This window comes from Cupressus sempervirens, chromosome 10 (assembly GCF_028749045.1).
Source record: "Cupressus sempervirens isolate cs-2001-9-10 chromosome 10, ASM2874904v1, whole genome shotgun sequence".
NCBI lineage: Eukaryota > Viridiplantae > Streptophyta > Pinopsida > Cupressales > Cupressaceae > Cupressus > Cupressus sempervirens.
The window spans coordinates 817225250-817249749 of record NC_143127.1 but is presented as its reverse complement, the minus strand read 5'-3'; the positions used below and the strand labels follow the sequence as shown (position 1 = coordinate 817249749).

The following is a 24500-nucleotide window of genomic DNA, read 5'->3' as shown; positions in this document are numbered from 1 at the left end:
GAATTGTTTAGCCTCATTTTACACAAGATAGTAGACATCATATTATGGAGAGCTTGGGAATATTTTTTCTTTTCTACTTCTTTCTTTTATTTCTCTTAATCTCAACCTATCAGATTTCTCGCTTCCTTTTGTTTCATATTGTTTGTTGTTTAGGTTTCACTTGGTAGTGGGCAATGATAGAAGATTGTTTCAATGATAGGCTCACAAGCTTGGTTAGTTAGCTTGGTCGGTCAGCTGAATCCATCAATGTTGAGTTTGATTTCAAAACGAGAATGGTCAAGAAGTTTGAGAATGTGAAACCTTGCATGCTTCACCTCAGGGGCAGAGAAATTATTGTTGCTAATTCTATTTCCTAGCTTCATCGTCTACTTAACAATGGTCCTTCCTGCTTGTCTCCCATTGACCTCTTCCTAAGTCTGTAGGGAGCCAACCAGAAGGTTTGTAACTGAATTTAAACAAATTCAGCTTCTTAGCATTGTCTTGTTTTTGCAATATACAAACATGGTATTGGTACTACAGGCAGTATACAAATATGCTTAATTCAAAAGCTCTCATCTTCATCGCAAGCTTGGAAGGCAAATTGCATAAGAGTTCCCAAAGATTTTTAAAACAAATGAATTTTGTATGGGATATACAAAAGACGTATAATTAACAAGACCATGTTTCTTAGATAATATGCAATTACTTTTTATTAGTTCCTGAACTAATGGAATCATGAGGTTCCATATTAGTTACATTAATCTAAAAATGTGAAGATATGTTTGCAAAAGCTTTATTAATTTGTATGTTTTATTGAAATTGAAAAATACATTTTTTTGAAAATTGTATTGCCCTGAAAAAGCCAATGAAAATTTCAATTTTCTCCAACAATAATACAAATATTTTCTAACAACTCTATTAATGAATGCATTAATTACAACTTTATATTTTCCACATTTGTGAAAAGTGGATTAACTTTTTAAAAAATAATTATTTTTATCTTCCACTTCGCAAATGAATGTCTAATCAATATTAATTATCCATATTTATTTTCCTTACCAAGTTGAAATATAGAGTTAAATGTTTTATATTTCTTATTTTAAATATATTTATTATTAGTTTTACATTGATATTTATTTTTGTAATTTGTAAAATGTTATTCAAATATAGATATTTTAATCAAATATAGAGTTAAATGTTTTATATTTCTTATTTTAAATACATTTATTATTCAAGATAGTTTATGAAGAAGAAGTCATATGAATTTATAGAGTTAAATGTTTTTTAAGTTGTATAATTTAGATATTTTAATCAAATATAGAGTTAAATATTTTATATTTCTTATTTTAAATATATTTATTATTAGTTTTACATTGATGTTTATTTTTGTAAATTTTACTAGCTATCTTACCAAGTTCAAATATAGAGTTAAATGTTTTTTATTTCTTATTTTATATATATTTCTTATTAGTTTTACATAGATGTGGCGTGTTATAGACATATACATATAATGCGTACATATATACATATTTAAACTAGTGTATGTATGGTTAGATGGATTTTAGGAAGACAACTCATATTTCATAAATTGAAAGTCAACAAATTAAATAAACAAAAGAGAAAAAAGAGGCTCTATTCTAAAGAAAAACTTTCAAATTAAACAAAATGAGCACACAAAAGCCCAACCTCCAGAGAAAGGAGATGAAAATGGATAGGATGATTGAGAAGATGTGTATTTGGATGCCTATTAACAATCTACTCTTCTATGGATAAAAGTAGTGTGATGAGAGGATCATATTCTTTCTATCTGCAAACTTTGGTTTATGAATTATACAAAATTCCTTTTAAAAACATTACCATGAAATTTCAAATCCTTATAACGCTGACACCATTGATTAATTGCTATAAAATAACTAAATTAGCTATGTTACCCCAGGTTTCTAGGACGGGGGACGGGGGGACGTGGGGACGTGGGGACGAGGAAACAAGTTTTTGGGACTAATTTTTTTTCTTAGAGCTAGGGGCAGCAGGGGATGGCAGTGGAAACAACTATACAAAAAGTAGGGAAAATTTGAAATATACAAGGAAATTTTAAATATTCATATAAAAACATGGATAACACATGCTTATACAAATTATAGAACCTTAACATATAATGTTTGTGTTAAATAATTTAACTTTAGAGTTCACATGAGAGTGGAAATCAAAGAAAATATCAAAACTAAAACATTAATTTTATGGGACAGCCAAGGGAAAGGTTTCTGGAAGTTTTTGAGTTTCTGGGATGGGGGGATGGGGTCAATTTTTGCTAGAAACACATCCCGAGTAACATAGTAATAAGTTTCTTTTCATGAAATAGAGATACATAAATCAATGTTTGTAATTGATTATTTTTCATGTACACAAATAGTTCATTTGCACTAAGTTGTTGTAAGGAACATCTCTCAATGTAATTAATGCATGCAAATTGATTGGCCTTCAACACCTCTTCGATTTTTTTTAGAAATACAAGAGCAAAACTATATTACTTCATAAACTATCAATTTTATCAAAAGCTAATAAGGGGTAAGAATACTTTAAAAATATCAATTTTATCAAAATCTACTAAGGTGTAACAACTCTGTGAGAAATAAGAAACAATCTAAAAAAAAGTCATATGAGAACACGAGTCAATCAACCATAAAAACATGAAGACGAAAACTTTGACGCATGCGCCCCTTGTTAAAATTTCATATTTATTATTTTTTTCCACAAATATTTCATTTCATTTATAAGTATTATTTTTCTATTTGATAATATGATATATTCCAAAGTAAAAGTTTTTGCTAATACAAATTATTAGTCTGTGTTGTTAAGGCATTGTTAAGGTAGGAGACTTATGGTTTCACTAGCATTTTTTCTTATTAGAAATTGTGCACATTATGTTTATTCTATGATCTAAGTAAATTTTGATATTAAAATAATTTTTTTTTAAAAAAATTTTTTTTATTGGTTGTCCTATTTTTCCCCTCAGTAATCTTTAGATGTTTTTCATTGCAAAATTTCAAAAAACTAAATGAGATGATTGTCATGTTAAACAAGTGGCAAATTCAGATGGCACCTGTTCATTTGCATCTGTTTATAACAAGGCAACAGTCCAAGGCTCTAGATGGCTTAATAGGAGGTAGTAATTTGTTTTTTAAGTTTTGATGTTTTCTTGGCCCTTGCAAGTAACTTTCGATTGTAGAGAAGAAGCCCATGATGAAGAAATCCCCTACGACAAAGAAGAAGAAGCATGTCAAAGGTGAATAGAAGGCCCCTAAAGAGGTTGGAGATAAGAAGGGGAAGAAGAAGCTCAAGATCTATCTATTCAAGGTTTTGAAGCAAGTCCATCTTGATATTGGAATCTCTAGCAAGGCCATGAGAATAATTGATAGCTTCACCAATTATATTTTTGAGAAATTTTCCAATGAGGTTGCTAGATTGGCGAGTTACAACAAGAAACTTACCATTACTACCCAGAAAATAAAAGTGGTTGTGAGACTAGCTCTCCTTGGGGAGCTTGCAAAGTAAGCAATATCTGAGGGTACAAAAGTTGTGACCAAATTTACCAATGCATAATCTTCTCTATATCAATATTTAGGGCTTTTGTTTGAACTTTTATAGGGTTTGGTAGCCATTAATGGTTGTCAGTGGTGCTAATTCATGATTCAAATTAAATATGTTTTCTAACATTTGAAGCCATGGAACCATTGACAGCTCAAGAGGCTTTAAGACATCCTTTCTTCAATTAGGATTCTACAAAAATGGAAAATTTTGAATGTAATTTACAATGATCTAAATAAGTCTTTTAGCTTAGCTAGTTTTTAGTCCTCTTAGCTTTGCAGGAATAGTGAGGAAAGTATATTGGTACCAATGTGCCACTAAGCTCCAGGATGTAGAAAAGAGAACATATTAATGTCAAACACCTAACCTTCAACCCATGCACGAACCATAATTTTCATGGGCTATTTTAGCAACAAATAAAGGTGAATTAAACTTATAATATGAATGTGAACTTTTCATAATCATGAGCTTTCAATTTGAGCATTTTTTGTGGTGGAATTTTTATTTTCACACTACTCAGTACGCTAATGCATAAAATTCATTATCTATATAATTAATAAGAAGCAATCTGAAGTTTGATATTTTAAAGCTTCAAAGCTGATAATCAAGTGATGTAAAAGTTAGGGGTATGTAACAAGGAAATTCCAGCAGACGGTCAAATGTTTCTATATGTAGATGTAATGCCCATATTTTCCCTCTTTCAGTTATGTATAATAATTCTCGCCGCACTTTCGATTAAAAAATTTGTCACATAAACATTTTCCAAACATTTTTATAGCTGACGTTTTGTTAAAATACTTGAAAATGAATTTCTTTGAAAAAATTAATGTAGCACTATACAATATTGCCAATAAATACAAGAACTTGATACAATCTCCTCATGCCCAAACTACCACCAAGGGCAAGAGCTATGGTGCAAGTGCCCCTTATTTATATCTCTACCGGTAGTGGCTATTAGAAAATCCCAAATCCCTAGCTCTATTTTGGCACAGATAGTGAGGATGTATGCCAAAGGTGTCAAAATTGCCTTTGTTGTACAAAGCTGCATTTGCTAGATTGATTTTGAAGCCTTTATAACAAAGCCATTTTGAGCATATATGTGAATTGTACTATGAAAATAAAAGAATTATCCCTGCACTTGTCATGAAAATTGAGGTACCACATTTTTTAAGGCATTCTTTCAAACAGTTCACTATGCTTGGATATTTAAATACAATTCTAAAGAAACCATTTTATTATCTAGAAGAATGTTGATAAAGGACATTGTTGTATTTTATTACAATTTTTTAAAAGCCCAAAGAAAGGAAAAAGTGTTTCGAGCATTATTGCCAAGCACTCTTATCCAATGAATTTTCTTCAAAGTTATATCAAGATCGATAATTCCTCAAATGGCAAAGATAGGCAAATCATGATTTATTTCTAGTTCATTTATGAAATTATTTGATAAAAGATGATAAATGTTATTGAAGTTCCAATTGGCAATTCATTGTATTATAAAAGATAAATGAACTTATTTCAATTCATATAAACTTGATTTAAACATACCACTTATAATTTGATTAATTCGATTGCACTATTGAAAATTGCATTAATAAAAGGATCCAGAGAAAAGAATAAATCCACTCTCATATAAAAACACAAACAATTTAAAATTTAAAATATATTATTCAAAATTACTTAAATACCATCCATAATCACTAATAAAATCCGACTGCCCACCAAACTCAAGCGATAAATTATAAAAAGTTTTCATATTTTAAACTCAAAAGGATTAGTTAGGACATTCAATATTTTAGGCATCACATAATAGTGAGTGAATAGTGAGGAATCAGTGTATGTTTAAGAAACACACTTCATAACTAGGATAAGGTATTAATTTGACATGGAGTGATGGGAATTCTTATTTATTAAAATTTGAGCATCTAAATTGTCACTGACCAATACATTATAGATATAATACAATCAATTGAAAAATGTGGGTTTAACAAAATAAGTAAATGTTTTATATTTTTATATTTTTATAGTTTATACTTTTCTATTTCTTTATACTTTTATTTTTCAATTCCACAATTCTTATCAATATATTGGAAAAATATTTAGTTTTACAAAATTCTTATTTATTAAATTTTGAGCATCTAAATTGTCACTAACCAATGCATTCCGAGAGATATGTACAATCAATTGAAAAATGTGGGTTTAACAAAATAAGTTAATTTTTTATATTTTATACTTTTATATTTCTTTATATTTTTATTTTTGAATTCCACAATTCTTATCAATATATATAGAAAAATATTTAGTTTTCCAAATAAAATTTCAATTTTGTTCAAATTTTATTGTAAAGTTAATCATACAATTACTTTAGTATTATAAAGAGTTAATACAATTTTAATAATAAATATAGTCCTCTTAAATTGTGAAAATTGGAAGTCAAATATTTTAATCATTTTTGTGTTTCTCAATTTGATTCTGTATGTCTTTTTGACATCAACATTTCAGATCACACTACATGATCCATCATCATGATTGATCCTTCTCTCACATTGATGTCAAGAAAACATACACAATCAAATTTAGAAACAAAATAATCATTAGAAATGGATTGTGAAAATCACATATTGTTAATAGTCATTTATTTTATTTTAAACATTAAATTTAAATGCAAAATTATATAAAATGTGTGAATTACATAAGACTTCAAAAAAAATTAAATACAAAAATCTTAAAATTTATATATATTTTATAACTATTAAAATTAGAGTAATATCACATTTTTATTTAAACATTGATTATATGATAACTATTAAATATTCTATATTATAATATTTATAATACATATTTATAATCTAAATATTATTAATAAAATTTCTCATTAAATGCAACTAATTATATATATATATATATATACACACACACTAAATATATTTGTAATTGATAAAAATAACATAATGAAGAAAATTACTATGAATGGAAATTGTTACATTCACATCTTCCAATATAAATTGTGTATGTTATCAAATTGTTTTGTGTCTTTTACATTCAATTGTATAACAAAATCATCTTATACTTAGAAAAAGAATAGGTTTTCATTAGATTAAGACTTCAATGTCTTTGTATGGATTGACAGTGTAGAATATCTATTTCTAAAGTAATAGAAAGTAGGTGTTCTAAATCATTTATGTCAAAATATTTTTTTCTTCAACTTATTTCTCTAGTTCTCTTCGCATAGATATTGTACACTATATTTTATTTAAAGTGGTATTTGACTAGTTTCAAAAATAACAATTGCATTATTTTTCGTTACTACTCCAAACCTTATCTTCTTGTTACTTCATGAAGTAATGACTATTTGGGTCTAAGTTGGATATAAAGTGTGTAATATCTATTTCAATAAATAATTTTGGCTAGTATTAATAATTACTAGTTTTTTTTTTCCTTCCATGAACATGCAAATCACTTCCCTCTCATATATTTCATGATTTCTCATGTTTTACTCATGGCGTGTTGAGAAATGTGTACAAGTTTCAGGTTTTCTGTTGGTTTCTTGATAATGGGTTTTTGATTGACAATTTGATCCTAGATAGGTTTGGTCAGAGCCAGAGTTATATTTGAGTTCTGGTGGTAAGACGAAGAAGTCCTCTATGATTTAGGGTTTATTCCTATAGGTATATTATTAGCTTCTGAAATTACTGTAGGTTTTGGAGGTCCAAATTAGGTTTATGGGGGTGTCTAGATCTATTTTTTAGAGAAGATGGATGGATGTTGAGAAAGGGTCTAAGTGAAGAATCCCAAATCTGTTCAGAATTATATTTGAGTTTTGGTGGTAAGACGAAGAAATCCTCCATGATTTAGGGTTTATTCCTATAGGTATATTATTAGCTTCTAAAATTACTACAGGTTTTAGGGGGTCCATATTAGGTTTATGGGGGTGTCTATATCTATTTTCTAGAGAAGATGGATGGATGTTGAGAAATGATCTAAGTGAAGAATGCCAAATATGTTTGGAATGATTAAAGTTTTTTCCAGAAACAAACATGTTACCTTCATTATTTTTGGCAGTTTGAGCTCGAATATTTGGGTCTAATCTACTTATCCCTACCTGGTTTTGTGCTTTGTCTCTTGCGGCTCTATTTTTCTACTTTCGCCAGGTGGTTTTCTTTCCTAGTGCCTTAATGTTTTGATTGATGCTTCTATTGCACTTTTTGTATTGTACCGTTTTCCAGCCAGAGCTCTAATCTATAGGCAGTTTTGAGTTTGATTCAGTCTTCCTCTACCTTTGGATTTCTTTATTCCTTTCATCATGTAGCTTTGAAAATGTAGAGAAACTACTTTTGTTTCTCGACAGAATTGATTTCAATTTCCCATAGCTTGGAGTATCATGTTCTTCATTGTTCTAAATGTTTCTCAGAGCTTCGAGCAATTTGTTGTGTCAAAGGTGAACTGGGGCTTCAAAGATGACATGTTTTCCTTCTGCTTATTCACAATGTCACATTTTTTGAATAGAGCCATTTTCTTAACCTTTTTTCTAGATAAGTTTCACCAAATATATTATTATTTAATAAGTAAATACAAATAAAATAAATGATTGTGTCTTACAAATTATAGAAGACCGATTAGGAGTTACTTACCAACATCCTTAATTAAAACCCTTCGATAGAGTGAACAACAAGAACTGAACACATCTGACAAGACCCTAATTACCTTATAGTTTATATTTATAAAACATGAGAATAATGGCCATCAATCACATAAGAAAGAATTCATATACTTCCACCGCATACACAAATTAGAAAATATTTAATTTATATGATCTTTGATGTCATGTGCATTAATGATATTTAAAGAGAATCTAATGAGATCAATATAAATCTTATGAAAGATATTGGTTTCAAGAAGATTGTGCAAAAATTCATGAAATTGTGTCTTATTCTTAACATAGTTCACAAAATACTAAAGGATTAATAGATTTTTTAAATTATTTTTATTCCTATAGTTTTCCTTAAGGACCAATAGAATTTAAAATAAATAGCATTTTTTTTAATTTTATAAATATACATAAAATTTTAAACTATTGAAAAAAACAGAAGTTCAAAAAAAAAAAAATCTAATTTTAACATTGCACTTAAAGATTGCAATAGCCATCATGTTGATTTCTCCCAGTAACCAATTTGGATTAAATGAATATCCTTCCAACACGGGATAATTTATGCATTAAATAGTGTTGATTTCTCCTCTTACTCGTTTTCTCTTTCGCTGCTCAAGATTAATTTTCCTTTATTTTTCAACTAAACAAATCAAGCTCTATTTTGTTTTGAGCCAGTCTATACATTACATATCAAAACAGTACATTAGAGTGGCGCAGCGGAAGTGTGGTGGGCCCATAACCCACAGGTCCCATGATCGATACGTGGCTCTAATAATTTGAAGTTGAAATCAGTTGAGGCTTCTGTTCACATCTCAATCTCACTATTTTTAATCTCTTCTTTCTTGAAGACATAAGGCAACGTCCTATTCCTTATTTCAGTTGGCTCACCAAACGAAAAATAGAAAATATATTCTAAACTTTCTGTTCCTAGTCTAGCATCTCAACCTAGTCTAGCATCTCAACAGGTCCTAAATGATCTTTTATAAATTTTCCATACCACTTTTAACATCTACTTTATGAGTGGGTTAGAACTAAAATCAGAATCAAAGATGGAATATCTGACTCTTTTGAAAGTGACATTGGTCTGAAGTAAGGTTGTCTATTGAAACATTTGGACTTCCTTTTGAAGGTAATCTATTAGAAATTGTGAAGAAATTCAAACATTTGGGGATCAACTTTCATTATAGACTTAGTTGGAAGACTTATAGACTGAAAAAGATTTAGTGACAGTGGAAAGCATCCTATCTTCTGCAAAACATATGTAGAATTCTCAAGCTTTGAGATTAGAAGACCAAGAAAGCTCTCTTTGGTGTGTTGGCCTCACTAGTAGTTCTTTACGAGTGTGAGGTTTGGTGGGAAGCATGACAAGTGTGGATGGAGACAATTAGAGAGGATCCAGATACACTTAATCATTATCAATATGAAAGTCAAGGTAGACTTCTATATCGTATGAAATTCTTTTCGCAAAAGTCGATATGTACCTGTTGGAGGCAACAACGATAACTCGGTTAATAAGTTATTTAATGAACCTTGAAGACATGAATAACCAATGTTGTCCAAGACTTACTCCCCATGATCATTAACAATAATCAAATAGGCTTTGTCAAAGGTAGATACATATTAGAAAAGCATGATCTCCTATTGGGAGGTCATGGACTCGGCGAAAATCTCAAGACAAAAAAGAGGAATGTTACTTATGGATTATAAAATGCACATGATAGAATTGAATGGATATTTTTCCTTGTGATGTTGGATGCATTGGGCTTTCCGCCTTCTTTTGTTTGTTGGTTTCAACTTTATTTCATGGAGCTATGGCAGCAATAGAAATCAATGGGGTGAGATCTAAATAATTTGAAGTCTCTAGATCCATAAGGCAAGGATGTCCTCTAGCCTCCTTGCTATTTTTAATTGCAATAGACTCTCTTCACTACCTTCTTAGGGATGATACTTTATCTTCTAAAGTGAAGGGCATTTGACTCCCTAATAATGATGAAATCTCTAATATAGATTTTTCTGACGACACCTCCATTCTTATACCTAGAAGAGCACAACATGATTTATCTCTTGACAAAATTGGACCTATTTTGTTTGGTTGCATGAAGCAAGGAATCTCTTGCCAAGTCCATCATGCTCAGTTGCCAACCTAACCCTCCAAACAAGTGGCTAGACTATATTGTCAAGTACTTGTGGATTCCATTTGTTATTAACCCTGGTATCAATGTTATGTGGAATTGGATCAAAGAAAATATTGTGTGTAAACTTGGTAAATTGAACAAAAAAAAAATTCTTTCATTGGGAGGGTTCAAGTTTTCCAAATAAATCTTTCCTCTTATACCATATACTTCTCCTCTGTTTGTTTGTTTAATCAAAACCAATTTGGATTTATTCATAGCATAATAAGGAACTTCTTATGGTCAGATGGTAAAGGAAATAGAAAAATGTATGCAGTCTCTTGGGAATGGTGCATAAAGGCTAAAGAGATTAATGGATTAGGTCATAAAGATCTCAAAATCCTAGGGGTTGCTCTGGGTGTGAAATTGATTGCCAAAGTTATCTTTGGTGAAGCACCATGGAAATTACTTATCAAGTGCAACATTTCTCAAGCCCATCCCTATCAAAATAATATCTAGATTTTTTTTAAAAAAATAGAGGAGAAATATGTTAAAATAGTGTGTCGAAGCAAAAAAACAAAGCAAGAAAGGGAACCAATTGCAAGGATTCATTGAAGTGTAAAAATCATTATATGGCTTGCAACTTGTAATCATAAATGGGCCACACCAAATGGCATCAAATTGAATGTGCTTACTAGGTCTACTTTTCAATTTGTCACATTAAAAAATTATGTCTCCTTTTCTAAGGACTCTTGGGATAATTGTTTTCTTAAATGTCCTCTTCTTATGTTTATGATGATTCTCTAAATTTTAAAATAATTTCTTTCTAATGTCTTCTAGGATCAATTCAGCAAGCCTTACATCCATAGGTTCTTGATCCATTTCAACCTCCTTAAGTAGATTTAGAGTTGGTAATTCAACTTAAATGAGTAGCCAAGCATCTTATAACAAAAAAGACTACATGGGGAATTAAGTATGGATAAATTTTTGATGTAATTTTGTTATGACCCCAAATTTACCTATAACATAATGTCACGGTATTGGTGACATTTCTTTATTTTTTATCGTCCTGGATAAAATTTAAATCCTTAAATGAAGAAGTAAAGTATAAAATGATCAATTTCATCCTCATTTTGTATCCATTAACTAAGTAGAAACATTCATGATCAAATAATCGATCAAGCAATTAGATTTCCAAAGAGTTCTCAAGGTCTTCAAGCATCCAAGCCTTGAATCCTTTGAAGAATTCTTCTCCTTCATCAAGAACTATTGGCAAACTATAACATCCATCATTCAATGATTCTCCTTTATGATTTAATTTAGATAGAGTTATTGCTTCAATAGTTATGATGACATCCAAAGAGGCATTGCATCATTGTGGTATAAATTGAATTACAATTCAAATCTAATTTCTATTTCATCTTTTCTTATATGATTTCATTTTATTTTCAAGGTTGATTCCTAAATAGCTTGGGTTTGACAAAGGTAACCCATTTAGATAATTCTCCCCACTTTTTATGTGGAGCATGTTACGAATCCATCATATTAGGATTCAATAATTGGACATAATCAGAGAAAACCCATAAATTTTAGGCAAAATTGCTAGGTGTGGGATATCATTAGTGGCATACCCCTAGTTGTGGCACAATTTTCAGTTTGTTCCTACCATTTTAAGCTCAAATTTGGTAGTGAATAAAATTATAGTCTTTAGGGCATAAATCTACAATTACAATTCACACCAACATTCTAATAGCAGGAATTCAAATTTGAAAAATCATTTCTCCTATTTAATTTCTAAATACATTAAAATATTTTTCCATTTCCCTTTACATCTATTTTCTCCATTAATTTACATCATGTTTGTTTTTATTTAGTCTCTTGCATATCAATACCATCTCTCTTTCTCAATTCTAAGAAAATAAGGAATACAAACCCTTCAAGCATGTATATTTGCATTAGCATCTCTCAAGTCGTGTTAATCATTTTTTTAGGTGATTATATGGTGGAATTCTTTAGAATAACTAAGACCCAGAAGGAATGCTACAGGCTACAGCGGGGGGGGGTTGAATCAGTTATCGAAGGTCTAGATGTGTAGTTAAGACTTTTCATAGCTTAGTGAACTCATATTTATAAAAAAATTTCATCATGCATGCATCCATTAAATTATGAAATCACTTAAATTTGTAGGTTACTGTCAAATCAATTTGCAGAAATGTAAACATGAAACAAAACATATTCAATAATACATTTGACACAATGATTTAATGTAGAAACTCAACTTAGGAAAAAACACCAGCAACATGCTACTCATTCTCACTCTTCTGAAGTGATGCCCTATGAAAGGCCAACCCTATTAAAGGTTACAATGCACATTGTTAATGTGACCTAGTTAAAGTATTTCAATCACGCTGTTAGGAGTGAGCCTTGTTAGAGGACTTTAGATCATTCACTTGGAATGTTACCCGATTAAAGGATTTACGAATGACTATTAGGTCAACTTTAATCCAAAGGATTTACCCTAGACTAATACAATGATTAGAGAGCAATAGTAAGGCTTGATTTGATAACAATCTACAACTTCATTTGCATATTATAGATCTTTGTTTCAGTCCTCCTTTTTGCTTGGCTTTCACACTCTTCAGCTCTAATAGCTTGGTCACTCTTCAAGCATCCATACCCTTAAGCCTTCTTGCTTTGTTTGCCAATGTAGTCTCTTCTCTTAGGTCACTGAATGGAGAAAATACCCTAGACTCCTTGTCTTCCTTTTGTTCTCACACATGACAACCCTTGCTTCTAACCAAACATCTCTATAAAATAGAGAATTAAGATATTTTGTCGTTCACCCTCCATCATCCATTTTAGGGTTAGGTTAGATTAGGTAGGTGTTCATGACCAATTCTATCTACATGTGATTGCATGATTTATGTTTCCAACGCTACGCTAAGTTTCTTTCTTTCCATAATTTATTGATAGGTAGTTGTTTAACTTTAGCTTTAATGACGAATGATTATCCACATGCGCAACTCTCTATTGAGAACAATAGATCAACCTAGTCTCACTTCATAGTTATTCACTGTGATTTCTTGAATGAAATGGTAGTTAATATTGTATAAATCATGCATATGAATGTAGATTAACATCAATCAATGAGAAAGAGATTTTTTGTTTTAGCAACTTTGTTTACTTTGCCTTTTGATTTGCAATTTTGCTTCATTCTTTTAGCATATTTTTAATTTATTTTGCAGCTTTAGGTTGCAAAATCTTACAGATTGAACTAAAGATAAATTAGGGTGACTAACCATTATTTACTCTTAGGGATGCCCTTTTTTTATGATATTCATTTTTAAATACTGCAAGAACAAGTAATGTCTGGATGTATTTACACAACTACAATTTTAAGGATAGCAAATTGTTGAAAAGGGCGCTTGATCTTTTCCTAAATTAGTGGGAAAATGAATGACTTTTATAAATTTATGACTTCTTTGAATGAGTTGCAATCAACAATTCCATAGAACAAGCAACATCCATGATTTTAGATCTCACGAAACATATATCTTCAACCTATGGCCTACATATAAAAGTAAGAGGGCTAATTTTATCTCATTCCTCTATTTCATGCCTTCCATTTGTGTTCTAGTTTTTGTTTCATTTGTTCAGTTTGGAATAATTGAGTTTCTACAGAATGATTCTCTCTTCAATTTTGTAAATATTTGAATTTTCAAGATTTGTTATTTTTTCATAGATCTCTTATCACTCAGTGTAGGACCTCCTGTTGACTGAACTATGATCTTCTTTATAACCTAAATATTTTGAATCTCTATTATGCTCTGGGTTGGTGCTGATTTTATGAATAAATATATGAATTTTTCTATGAAATCAAAAGATGGTCTTTAAGTGCATAATCTTAATCAAACTATTTAAATATAATAAACACTCTATTTAAAATTTATTAATAAGACATACATTTTTCATGAAGCACCAATCATTTTGTCATTATGTTAGATTCACTTTGTTCTAATTATTTTTCAGTTTTTTTAAGAATACAACTTACTCAAGTCTCGCCAAATTTTCATTTATATCCCTTTACAGGTTGGAGATTTTTTTAAATTAATTTTGGACTCCCTTTATTCTAATTATCTTAATTTAATGATACATAGAAGGTGCGTTGTTTTGAAGAAAAAACATGCATCTATTTCTAAATTCCAATTAGTTCTCTACATATTAAACTCACTTTATTGTAATTGTCTTTCATGTAGTTATCTTAAAGTGGATGTTGATTATAATGTAGGACAAATGATGGATGTTAATTATAAAAATTAAATTTTAACATCTAAATTTCAGATTTGTCAAAAAAAATAAAAATTAAAATTAGATACGAATTTTTTTATGTATTTAAATTTATTTTCATTTTAGATTATTCTTTCTATACTATGTTAGAAAATTAAAAAAATTAATTTAATTTAGAAAAGTACAAAAAGTTACATATTTTAATAAGTATAACCATAATCATTTAAAATTAAAATAATAACAATTAATCTTTATGCCTAAAATATCAAAACATATCAAATTTAATTTAGAAACATATTAAAATTTCAAACGAATATAAAGTTGCATAAAATTAAATTTAAAACATCAAAATTTATATATCAAATTTAATTCTCAAATGCACTAAATTTATTTGTTCAAATTTAATCTTGAGATGCACTAAATTTATTTTAGAATCATAAATTTAATTTTGAATGCTAAATACAACACATTGTTTATAATAAATTATCTTTTATGTCATGAAATTCAGAAAGTACATTAATTTTTGAAAATTTTATAAGAGAAATATATCTTAACAATTTAATAAAATAATTTTTTGTAAGAGAAAATCTATTTTTTTTAAAAAGTGTATATAATTGAAAGATTTGTTTGAAAATCAGAAAGTATTTATTTAGACACTAAATCTTTAAATAAATTACATTAATTTTAGAACTTGATTTTTTTTAAAAAATTGAAAAATGTATCCTAACAATAGAAAAATATTCTAATAGAAAAAAAAAATCCAATATAGAAAAAATGGTATAGAACTTTTTTACATGTTCAATTGGTAGATTGTGGTTTAATTAGGAAAGTCATAAATGTATTTTTTGAATTTCCATAGATTCATACTCTAGAAGTATTGCACCAAATTGATATTTTAGCTAAGAGAATAACCTCATCTAGTAGTGATGAACAAATATTAAAATGTACTAAATTAACCTTGCATTGTAATTTTTTTTTGAATGCTGAGTAGTATCTAATCTATAAGTAGTATTTATAATATTATCTACATTATATTTCTATTTTTATAAATCGTGTATGTCCTAAGCTATAATTGGACCCTCTCACTAATCCTAACATAACTCTAATTAAATATTCACCCCATTATTTGACCTAGAATAAGTTGATACACATTAAACCATAATTAAATTACAATACTAGCCCTATTTTAATTGAAATCTAATTCTGATATGTATTCTTATTAAACCTTTACTAGATAATACCAAACATTAGCATAGATTTAGTTTAACTTTAAGCCTAATTCAACTATAATCCTAATTGAACCATAAAGTTTAAATAATTGAAACCTAAACCTAGTTATAGCCTCAAAATTAACTTGTAGCCCAATTATTGCTAAAACTAAACTATTGCCATAATCTCACCCTAACATTGATTCTGTCCTTAAATGCACTCTTATTCTAATGACCTAGAATAAGTTGACACACATTAAACCATAATTAAATTACAATACTAGCCCTATTTTAATTGAAATCTAATTCTAATATGTATTCTTATTAAACCTTTACTAGATAATACCAAACATTATCTTAGAATACTAATCTTTATTGTAGCATAGATTTAGTTTAACTTTAAGCCTAATTCAACTATAATCCTAATTGAACCATAAAGTTTAAATAATTGAAACCTAAACCTAGTTATAGCCTCAAAATTAACTTGTAGCCCAATTATTGCTAGAACTAAACTATTGCCATAATCTCACCCTAACATTGATTATGTCCTTAAATGCACTCTTATTCTAATGACCTAGAATAAGTTGATACACATTAAACCATAATTAAATTACAATACTAGCCCTATTTTAATTGAAATCTAATTCTGATATGTATTCTTATTAAACCTTTCCTAGATAATACCAAACATTATCTTATAATACTAATCTTTATTGTAGCATAGATTTAGTTTAACTTTAAGCCTAATTCAACTATAATCCTAATTGAACCATAAAGTTTAACTAATTGAAACCTAAATCTAGTTATAGCCTCAAAATTAACTTGTAGCTCAATTATTGCTAGAACTAAACTATTTCCATAATCTCACCCTAACATTGATTATGTCCTTAAATGCACTCTTATTCTAATCCTAAATATAATAAATCCTTACCATAATTCTAAACTCACTTAAAGAACCCTTTAATCCTTCTCGAGGAACCTATTTTTATCAAAATTTGTCAGTATAATAGATGCTTGGATAAGGATATATCGACTTGTTATTTTATACACACACACACACACACACACACACACACACACACATGTATATAGACACACATATATACACACACATGTATATACACACACACACACACACACACACACACACACACACACTTTATCTCTAATGACCAACAAAATTATAAAATATATAAAAATAATAATAATACAAGCAATGCATTATACCACTTCTAAAACAATGTGAACCCAAGATAAAAATAATAATTTTCATCAATCCTTATAAATAAAATTGCATCACATATTTTATATTTTGATGTTGTTTGGGTGAAAGTTTTGATCAAAATTGTGAAGAGTTGGGATAGTTCCTAAATAACTTGAATGTAAAATATATATTTTGATTGCATTAATTAGCATTTATGTGATGACACAAATCTTTATATTTTCAAGGAGAATTTGTTACACTATACTTATTTTTTAAGAGGATACCTAAAATATTTAATATATTGTCATGCCCAAACTATGAGGGCAAAAACACACAAACCTTTTTTTTTTTTTTTTTAATTATAAGAGTGCTCAAAGTTCGATAAGGTTAAATTACATATCTTGAGAAGGAATGAATCATTAAACTAATATCGACGTTTATTTCATTTCAACTAATCTTAATTAAATTTCCTTTATAACAATATAATTAAGATAGATTTATCATTTATTACAAAGCATCTTTTATCTCATATAAAGTTAACATTATAAGGAAGAAATTTTAATCAAGTTTGACTAGATCAAGTTCAATTACAAATCTTATAGACAATTATCGATTTACAATTTAATCAATATTGAAAAGTTGCTAAGAAAAATGATTAACTAGAATTAAAACATATTATATATATATATATATATATATATATATATATATATATATATATATATATATATATATATATATATATATATATATATATATATATAATTAACTTTAAATATTTCGACTACTTTAACACAATAATTAACTAACAAAATCCTACTGAAAATCAATTAACAACTAACTAACTCTAAATTTGATCTAATCATAAGTAGAGTAAGTGACTAAATTTCGAATAAACCTTAACCTTAAAACTTAAATAAAATTAAGACTAACTAACTAAAGCATAAAACTATCTAACTACCCTTTAGATTAAACTAAATAATATTAAAAGCAAGCTAAAATAACTTAATCTAAACTAACGTCTATCATTAACTTATTTAAAAACATACCAACTACAATTTAACAACATAATATTAAACTAACCTCAACTAATACTCATCTAAACAAAAACATCTAACTAACTCATATTAAACTAAAACTAATTTAACACTCCTCACATTTGATATGAATTAACTAACTATCTTTAAATAACAAATCTACTAAAAATTATTAAAATAAAAGAATAGCAATATTAAGATAAACTAATTTAAATTACAATGACACTAACTAACTAAAACAAAAAAAAGAATACTAACAAATCATTACTAACAATCACCTAAACTAACCTAAGCTAACCACTACACCCCTAAGACCCTACAACCACCCCTTGGGCAGCGCTTCCCAAGCACTGTCCTTGGGAGAGCGCTCTACCCAATACTGACGAGTGCAGACCCAAGGAAGGGTGGACGGCCAAGGAATAAAGCAGGGGAACAAGTTTAAAGTCAAGGTTATAATACCTTGTTTAAAATTGCAAAACTTTATTACATCCTTTCCATGCTGAGCGCTCAAACCAAAGATAGGTTAATAATAAACTTGAAAGCCTTTCTAGTCCAAGAAGTAGGTGAGCGCTCCAATAACATAAGGAGATGGGACATGGGGGTAGGGTGACGTCACCCCCCCCCCCTGACTTGCACAACCAACTTATTCAAAAAAAACCTTTTTAAAATATTAATCTCAAAACTAACATCCAAGGGTGATGGGAATGCACTAATGACATAAAGTTTCTTAGGTAAGTTAGGATATTTGTTATATTGGAATTTTCTTTTTTTCTTTTTTTAATTTCTTTGTTTATTCCATTATTATATTTAATTTAAAACAAACAATATTCAAAAGGCAAGAAGATAATAAGAGAATCTAATAGATTCTCTATCTCAAGGGGGAGCATTTAAATTGCTCCCCATACAAAATCCAGAGAGTTTTTGCTCTCTTGGCACAGTTTTTTTCCTTTTTGTCTTATATTTTTCTTAGTAAGAATTTTCAGTTGATTTAATAACCAAGGGGGGCGGGGGGGGGGGGGGGGGGGGGATTTTAAAAGCAAGTCAAAGGATTGATGCAACAAAATATACCAAGGATATGAATCATCTGATTTATTCAATAATACAAGAATGGTTGATTTGATAATCATGATAGCTTACTCTACATTCATAATATGATTTCCTTATTATTATTATTATTATTATTATTATTATTTGATGGATTTAAACATCTAGATTTAATCCTTGTGACACATTCATACAAGATTCATTGATATCTCAAACAACTTAAATTGAATCGTCAACTCTAATCATTTTCTTTTCTCAACATAATTTTCATATTTAACATATAATGAACTTGAAAATTTTCTCAATTCAACCATCATTAAATCATCTTATTCCTGATGTGCATCCATCAAATTTGAAATTACAATTAAATCACAAGATAAACAATTATACTCAACACCAATTTTATTGGCAAACCTGATTCAAAGGCTCAGCCAAGAAAGAACCAGGAAGAAAACCCGGTGTCGTTGCCATTACAACATAGTTTGAATTACAAATTTCATAGGATACCAATCCCAATTACAACAATTTAAATGAATTTTCTTCATGACCCTCATCAAGGGATTCATAACGATTTCTGCAACACATTCAAGAACCATGGAGGGAACAAAATTCTAATCAGGTGACAACAAAGCATATCCAAGAGACAATCAAACATGCATATTCATACATGGTTTTCACAAAATTATTCACAATGAATCAACACTAGGGAAAGGTGGATTCTTCCAACCAGGAGAAGTCAAGAACAACACCAAACAGATGCCCAATCGGGGCTATATACCAAGAACTTCCGTTCTTCCATTTCAACATACCAAAATCATACAAGGTTTGTGCTGACAGGCAAGGGCCCATAACACCCTACCCTTTCTCCCTCTTCTCATCCTGAGAAGAGACTCTACAGTGGTTGGAGTCTGACTAAACGGACCTTTACCAAAATTGGTCACATCTGCCCTCTCCAAGGGTGAGTAATACCAAAACACCCATGCAAGAAAAATCTCAAAAATTTCAAACATAAACATGAAAGGAAATCATCCAAAATAACATGGTTTTCAAAGCATCCCAACATACCCACAAACATACAAACATTCAAACAACAACAAGGTAGTATAAGCATGAAACAAGAATGAAATCTGAACAAGGGACATGAGAATCCCAACCTTCACAAAGAGGTAATGGCAATGAACAAATTTGAGTAGAGTTTCCACTTCCTTCCTTCAATCTTCAAGAACTCCTCTCTAAATGTAGAGATTGGGTAACAACCTCCACAAGTCCAAGAAGGGCCTCTAAATAGACCTCCAACTCAACCACCAAAAAGGAGCAATAACTACTTCCACCTACTAGCAATTCTAGAAACTCCTAACTCAACCTACACTATGGTTAAACCCTAAGTGGAGATGGGGTGAGACAACTCATGGCAACCACTTGCAATTTTCGCACATAGGCAAAAAGAGACTTTTTGAGTGGCCTCAAAAGTCAACAAAAGGGGCTTAGGGGTTGGAAAAGACCCCTAACCCATACCCATACCCCTTGGGTATAAATATTCCATGTTTTAAGCCTAGGAAAAAGGTTTAGAGCCAAACAAAATCTAGGAATAAAATAGGACCCTCTAACTACTCTATCATTGCAGATTAAACACTAATCCGGATTAAGGGAAGACTAACCTCGATTAAGAACCCAAAAGAAACTGACACCAACTAAACCAACTTGGTCCAAAGGTTAAACAACTAACCCCAAACAGCACACTGAAGCACATAAACAATTTATGAGTGTCAAGCGACACTAAAAGAACATAATTACGAACATTAACATTCACTGAACAAAGAAGATACATACATATATCTCACAAAACAATACGTGAATTACGAACAACAAGGTTTTCAAAATTAGCACAAAGAGATCAGTTATGTTCCTCCATAGGGTTTCTCGACTAAATATCTGCACACTCATTGCACACATCAGTAGTCCCGTAAAATCACATGTACATATATACGTATCAAAAATTCACATAAATTGAAACATACATCAATCAGGGTTTCTTGCATCCTACCTATATCCTTAACCATAAAGATTCTAAAGTCGATGTGTTAATCCTACATTTTACTTAATTCATCAACATATATATACATAAAGCATTAAATGACAGACATCAATTATCTGAAAATAACATCACACAACAAGAAATAATATAATATGTTCTAAGTATCAGATAATGTCTCGACATCTCGAGACATGAGTAACAAAAAGATAAAGTAACAACTAAGGCTACGAAGGGTTGCGGCAAGGCCTCACATATATCCAATATGTGGTAAAGATATATTAAATATTACAATTATCATAATCTCCTTTATGACCTTTGACTTATGTTTTATTTTAACCTCAATGATCAAACTTGTAAGGTACTATAAACCAAAACTCTAATGTAACCGATTTAGATCTTATTACTTGAATACCAGATTTTGATGACATTAATTATCATTTTTGTATGATATAAAATTCTTTAATTGAAATGAATCTATTGCGCTAAACACATTTTTGAAGTGAATATATAATATATCATAAACTATTAGATATTTCATAATTAAATTTTATCATTATAGATTAACTATAATAAAAAATAATAACATCTTTCATTTTGTGTTGTGACTACTACTAGCTTTTATATATATATATATATATATATATATATATATATATATATATATATATATATATATATATAAGCTGAAAAATATCCTTCTTGAAGCTCCTATTTTCATAAATTATCTCAGTATAGTATTTCCTGTCTGGGGCAAGTCTTCATTCTCCCTCAATTGTGTCAATGCAAAATTTCACCTATATATTAACTGTACATTTTGTGAGTATAGTGTTTTCCATTGCTACCTTTAGTTTATAGTAGTTGTATTTCATGAGTATAGATTTTTCCTTTGTCACCTTTGGTTTATTGAATCTCACAAATCTGCAAGTAAAATGTAGATGCATTCCTATATTAGTATTATAATATTACTCAAATCCTTTCTTTAATTGAAACCTTATACTTGTCCCAAACTAACCCTCATCTAAACATACCCTACAACTACCTTTAGTCTTCATTAAATCTAATCTTAGTAAAGTCAAAACTTAAACTATTTAATCAATAACATTAATTTGTTTAGTCTATGAACTTGTATCTTCCTTTTTTAAGATTGATTAATAATTAATAATAAAAGGGATTCATTTTTTTTAGTAGTTTTAAATTGACAACTTATTTAAAACTCCCGACTGACTTAATTTTTCTTCTTCTTTCACACAAATCTTGACTCTCAAGATCTTCACTTAGGGTCAAAGTTATGGCCTAGTATCCTAAAGAGTCACTCTCTTATTAGAGAAGGTTTAAAATGGAATATTGGTGATGAGTGGACAATTAAATTTAGGGTATATTTATGGATCAATTGAAAACCCACTAGATGCTACCCTTTTTGTTATATGATAAGAAGAATGGAGGACGTATTTAAGACTCTCAGTGTGGACTCTATTTCCCCTTGTGATAAATGGAAATCTCTCAAGAAATGTGCTATGGGCAATCAAATTCTTGTCTCGAGGGTTGAAGAATTAAAGGTTCTTCTATTAGAAGTGAGAATTTTGTTATTCCTTAGAGATGATAATTTTATTTGGATAAAATATCTTTCAAGGCCTTCGTGATAAAGAATAATGATGACACAGATTAATAGAAATTATTTTGGAATCCAAAATTAATTACCAAGGTCATTTTTTTCTAGTGGGTTTCAGTGCATGGTAAAATTGCCACTCACGGAAATCTAATTAAAAGAGGTTTACAATTCCCTGATCATTGTATTCTTTGTAACAAAGAGGAAGAGACTCTATAGAACTTAGTATGATATCCTGTGAATGTTAACATCTAACGGGTCTTAAATATGGATATTCAACAATTCATCCTCAATTAGAAGTGCCCTTCAAAACATACTCTCATCACACATATATTTGTATTAGTTTTACATTGCATTGTGTTGATTTCTCCCATTAACTTGACTTAAATGAATATCCTCCCAACAAATGATAATTTATGCACTATGTAAACCGTGTTGATTTCCCCTCTTACATTTTATGACACAGAAATTCTAGGAGACATGGATATCTCATGTGATTTAGAATCTTTGACTATTTGTGATCTTTGTCATTGTCTTTGACTAATAGAGCAGCCATGATACCATAAAAGTGGTTCTTGAGGTTCTATCTTGCTGAATGCAATTCTTTATTGATATCAACCTTTCACTCTAGACAATACACAAGCTTGGGCAAATCCACATATGACATCAATGATTTGATATCTTATATTGTATGACAAAATTCCATATTTCAGAGTAGAAACTCTAAATTTAAAATACCAATTCATTTTACATCAAAATGGTTGACCCCTTCGAGGTCAATTTAATGTTCTATTGTGCTCCAAATTTAATGATGCCCAGTTGGGAAGAACATCATTTCTACTTTGGAGAAAAGACAGAACATCCTCAGCAGTCTTATATACAGTTGTCCATGGCATCCCTTTTCAGTTTGCACTACACATGCTCTGTCTACGTTTCCGCATTTTGTGCAACAGTTGACTTGAAAGATTGAAAGCCTTCCCTCAAAAACACCATTTTGGGCGTATCCGGCAGCCACCGTGGTCCGTGAGATGACATTTTTCTGAGGCATTTCGTCAAACAGTCTCCGTGCTTTCATATCTAGCACGACACCATCTGACCGAAAATACTCTTTCATCAATTTCTGTCCAGCAACTATTTGCGAAAATCTGAGAGGTTCCTCTTCATTGTTCAATGATTTGAAAATCCTCTTGTTTCTGCGCATTTCTATTGAAGGAAAAAAACTGTTTGAATGTAACAGATCTGCTCTATATTTCTTGTGGAGGAGGGCGCGATTAGACTAAAACAGTGCATTTGGAAAACAGAGTAATACTAATTAGACTGAAACACAGTACATATTGAAAATGGAATATGCAGACACAGCACATTGAATTGCAGGTGCACCACCCGGGAATCGAACCCGGGTCTGTACCGTGGCAGGGTACTATTCTACCACTAGACCACTGGTGCGGGGACAGAGAAAGAAGAATAGAAGAAAATCCAGGAAATGTTTGTAAGGAGAGAGAAAAAAGAAATAAAAGAAGAGCAAATGGAGATGTGGGGTATCGAACCCCGTACCTCTCGCATGCAAAGCGAGCGCCTATCTTCTTTGTCTGCAACTTCACATAGCATAGCTACTACAGCACAAAGCATTACCACTACCACCCAGACTATTGCAAAGAAATTATCAGTAATAGAACAGATTACAACGCAAGTATGTTCCCAACAACTAGCAGATGCACAAGGCATCCATAACAGCTTGTAGTCTGTTAAAGACATTGTA

At 29.9% G+C, this 24500-nt stretch overlaps 1 non-coding gene across 1 annotated transcript; it reads right to left on the bottom strand.

Moving 5' to 3' along the window:
- Positions 1–24116: 24116 nt before the first annotated feature.
- TRNAG-GCC (transfer RNA glycine (anticodon GCC)) lies at positions 24117–24187 on the bottom strand. The gene has a single exon. It is a non-coding gene; the product is annotated as a tRNA-Gly (tRNA).
- Between the last annotated feature and the right edge of the window lie 313 nt (positions 24188–24500).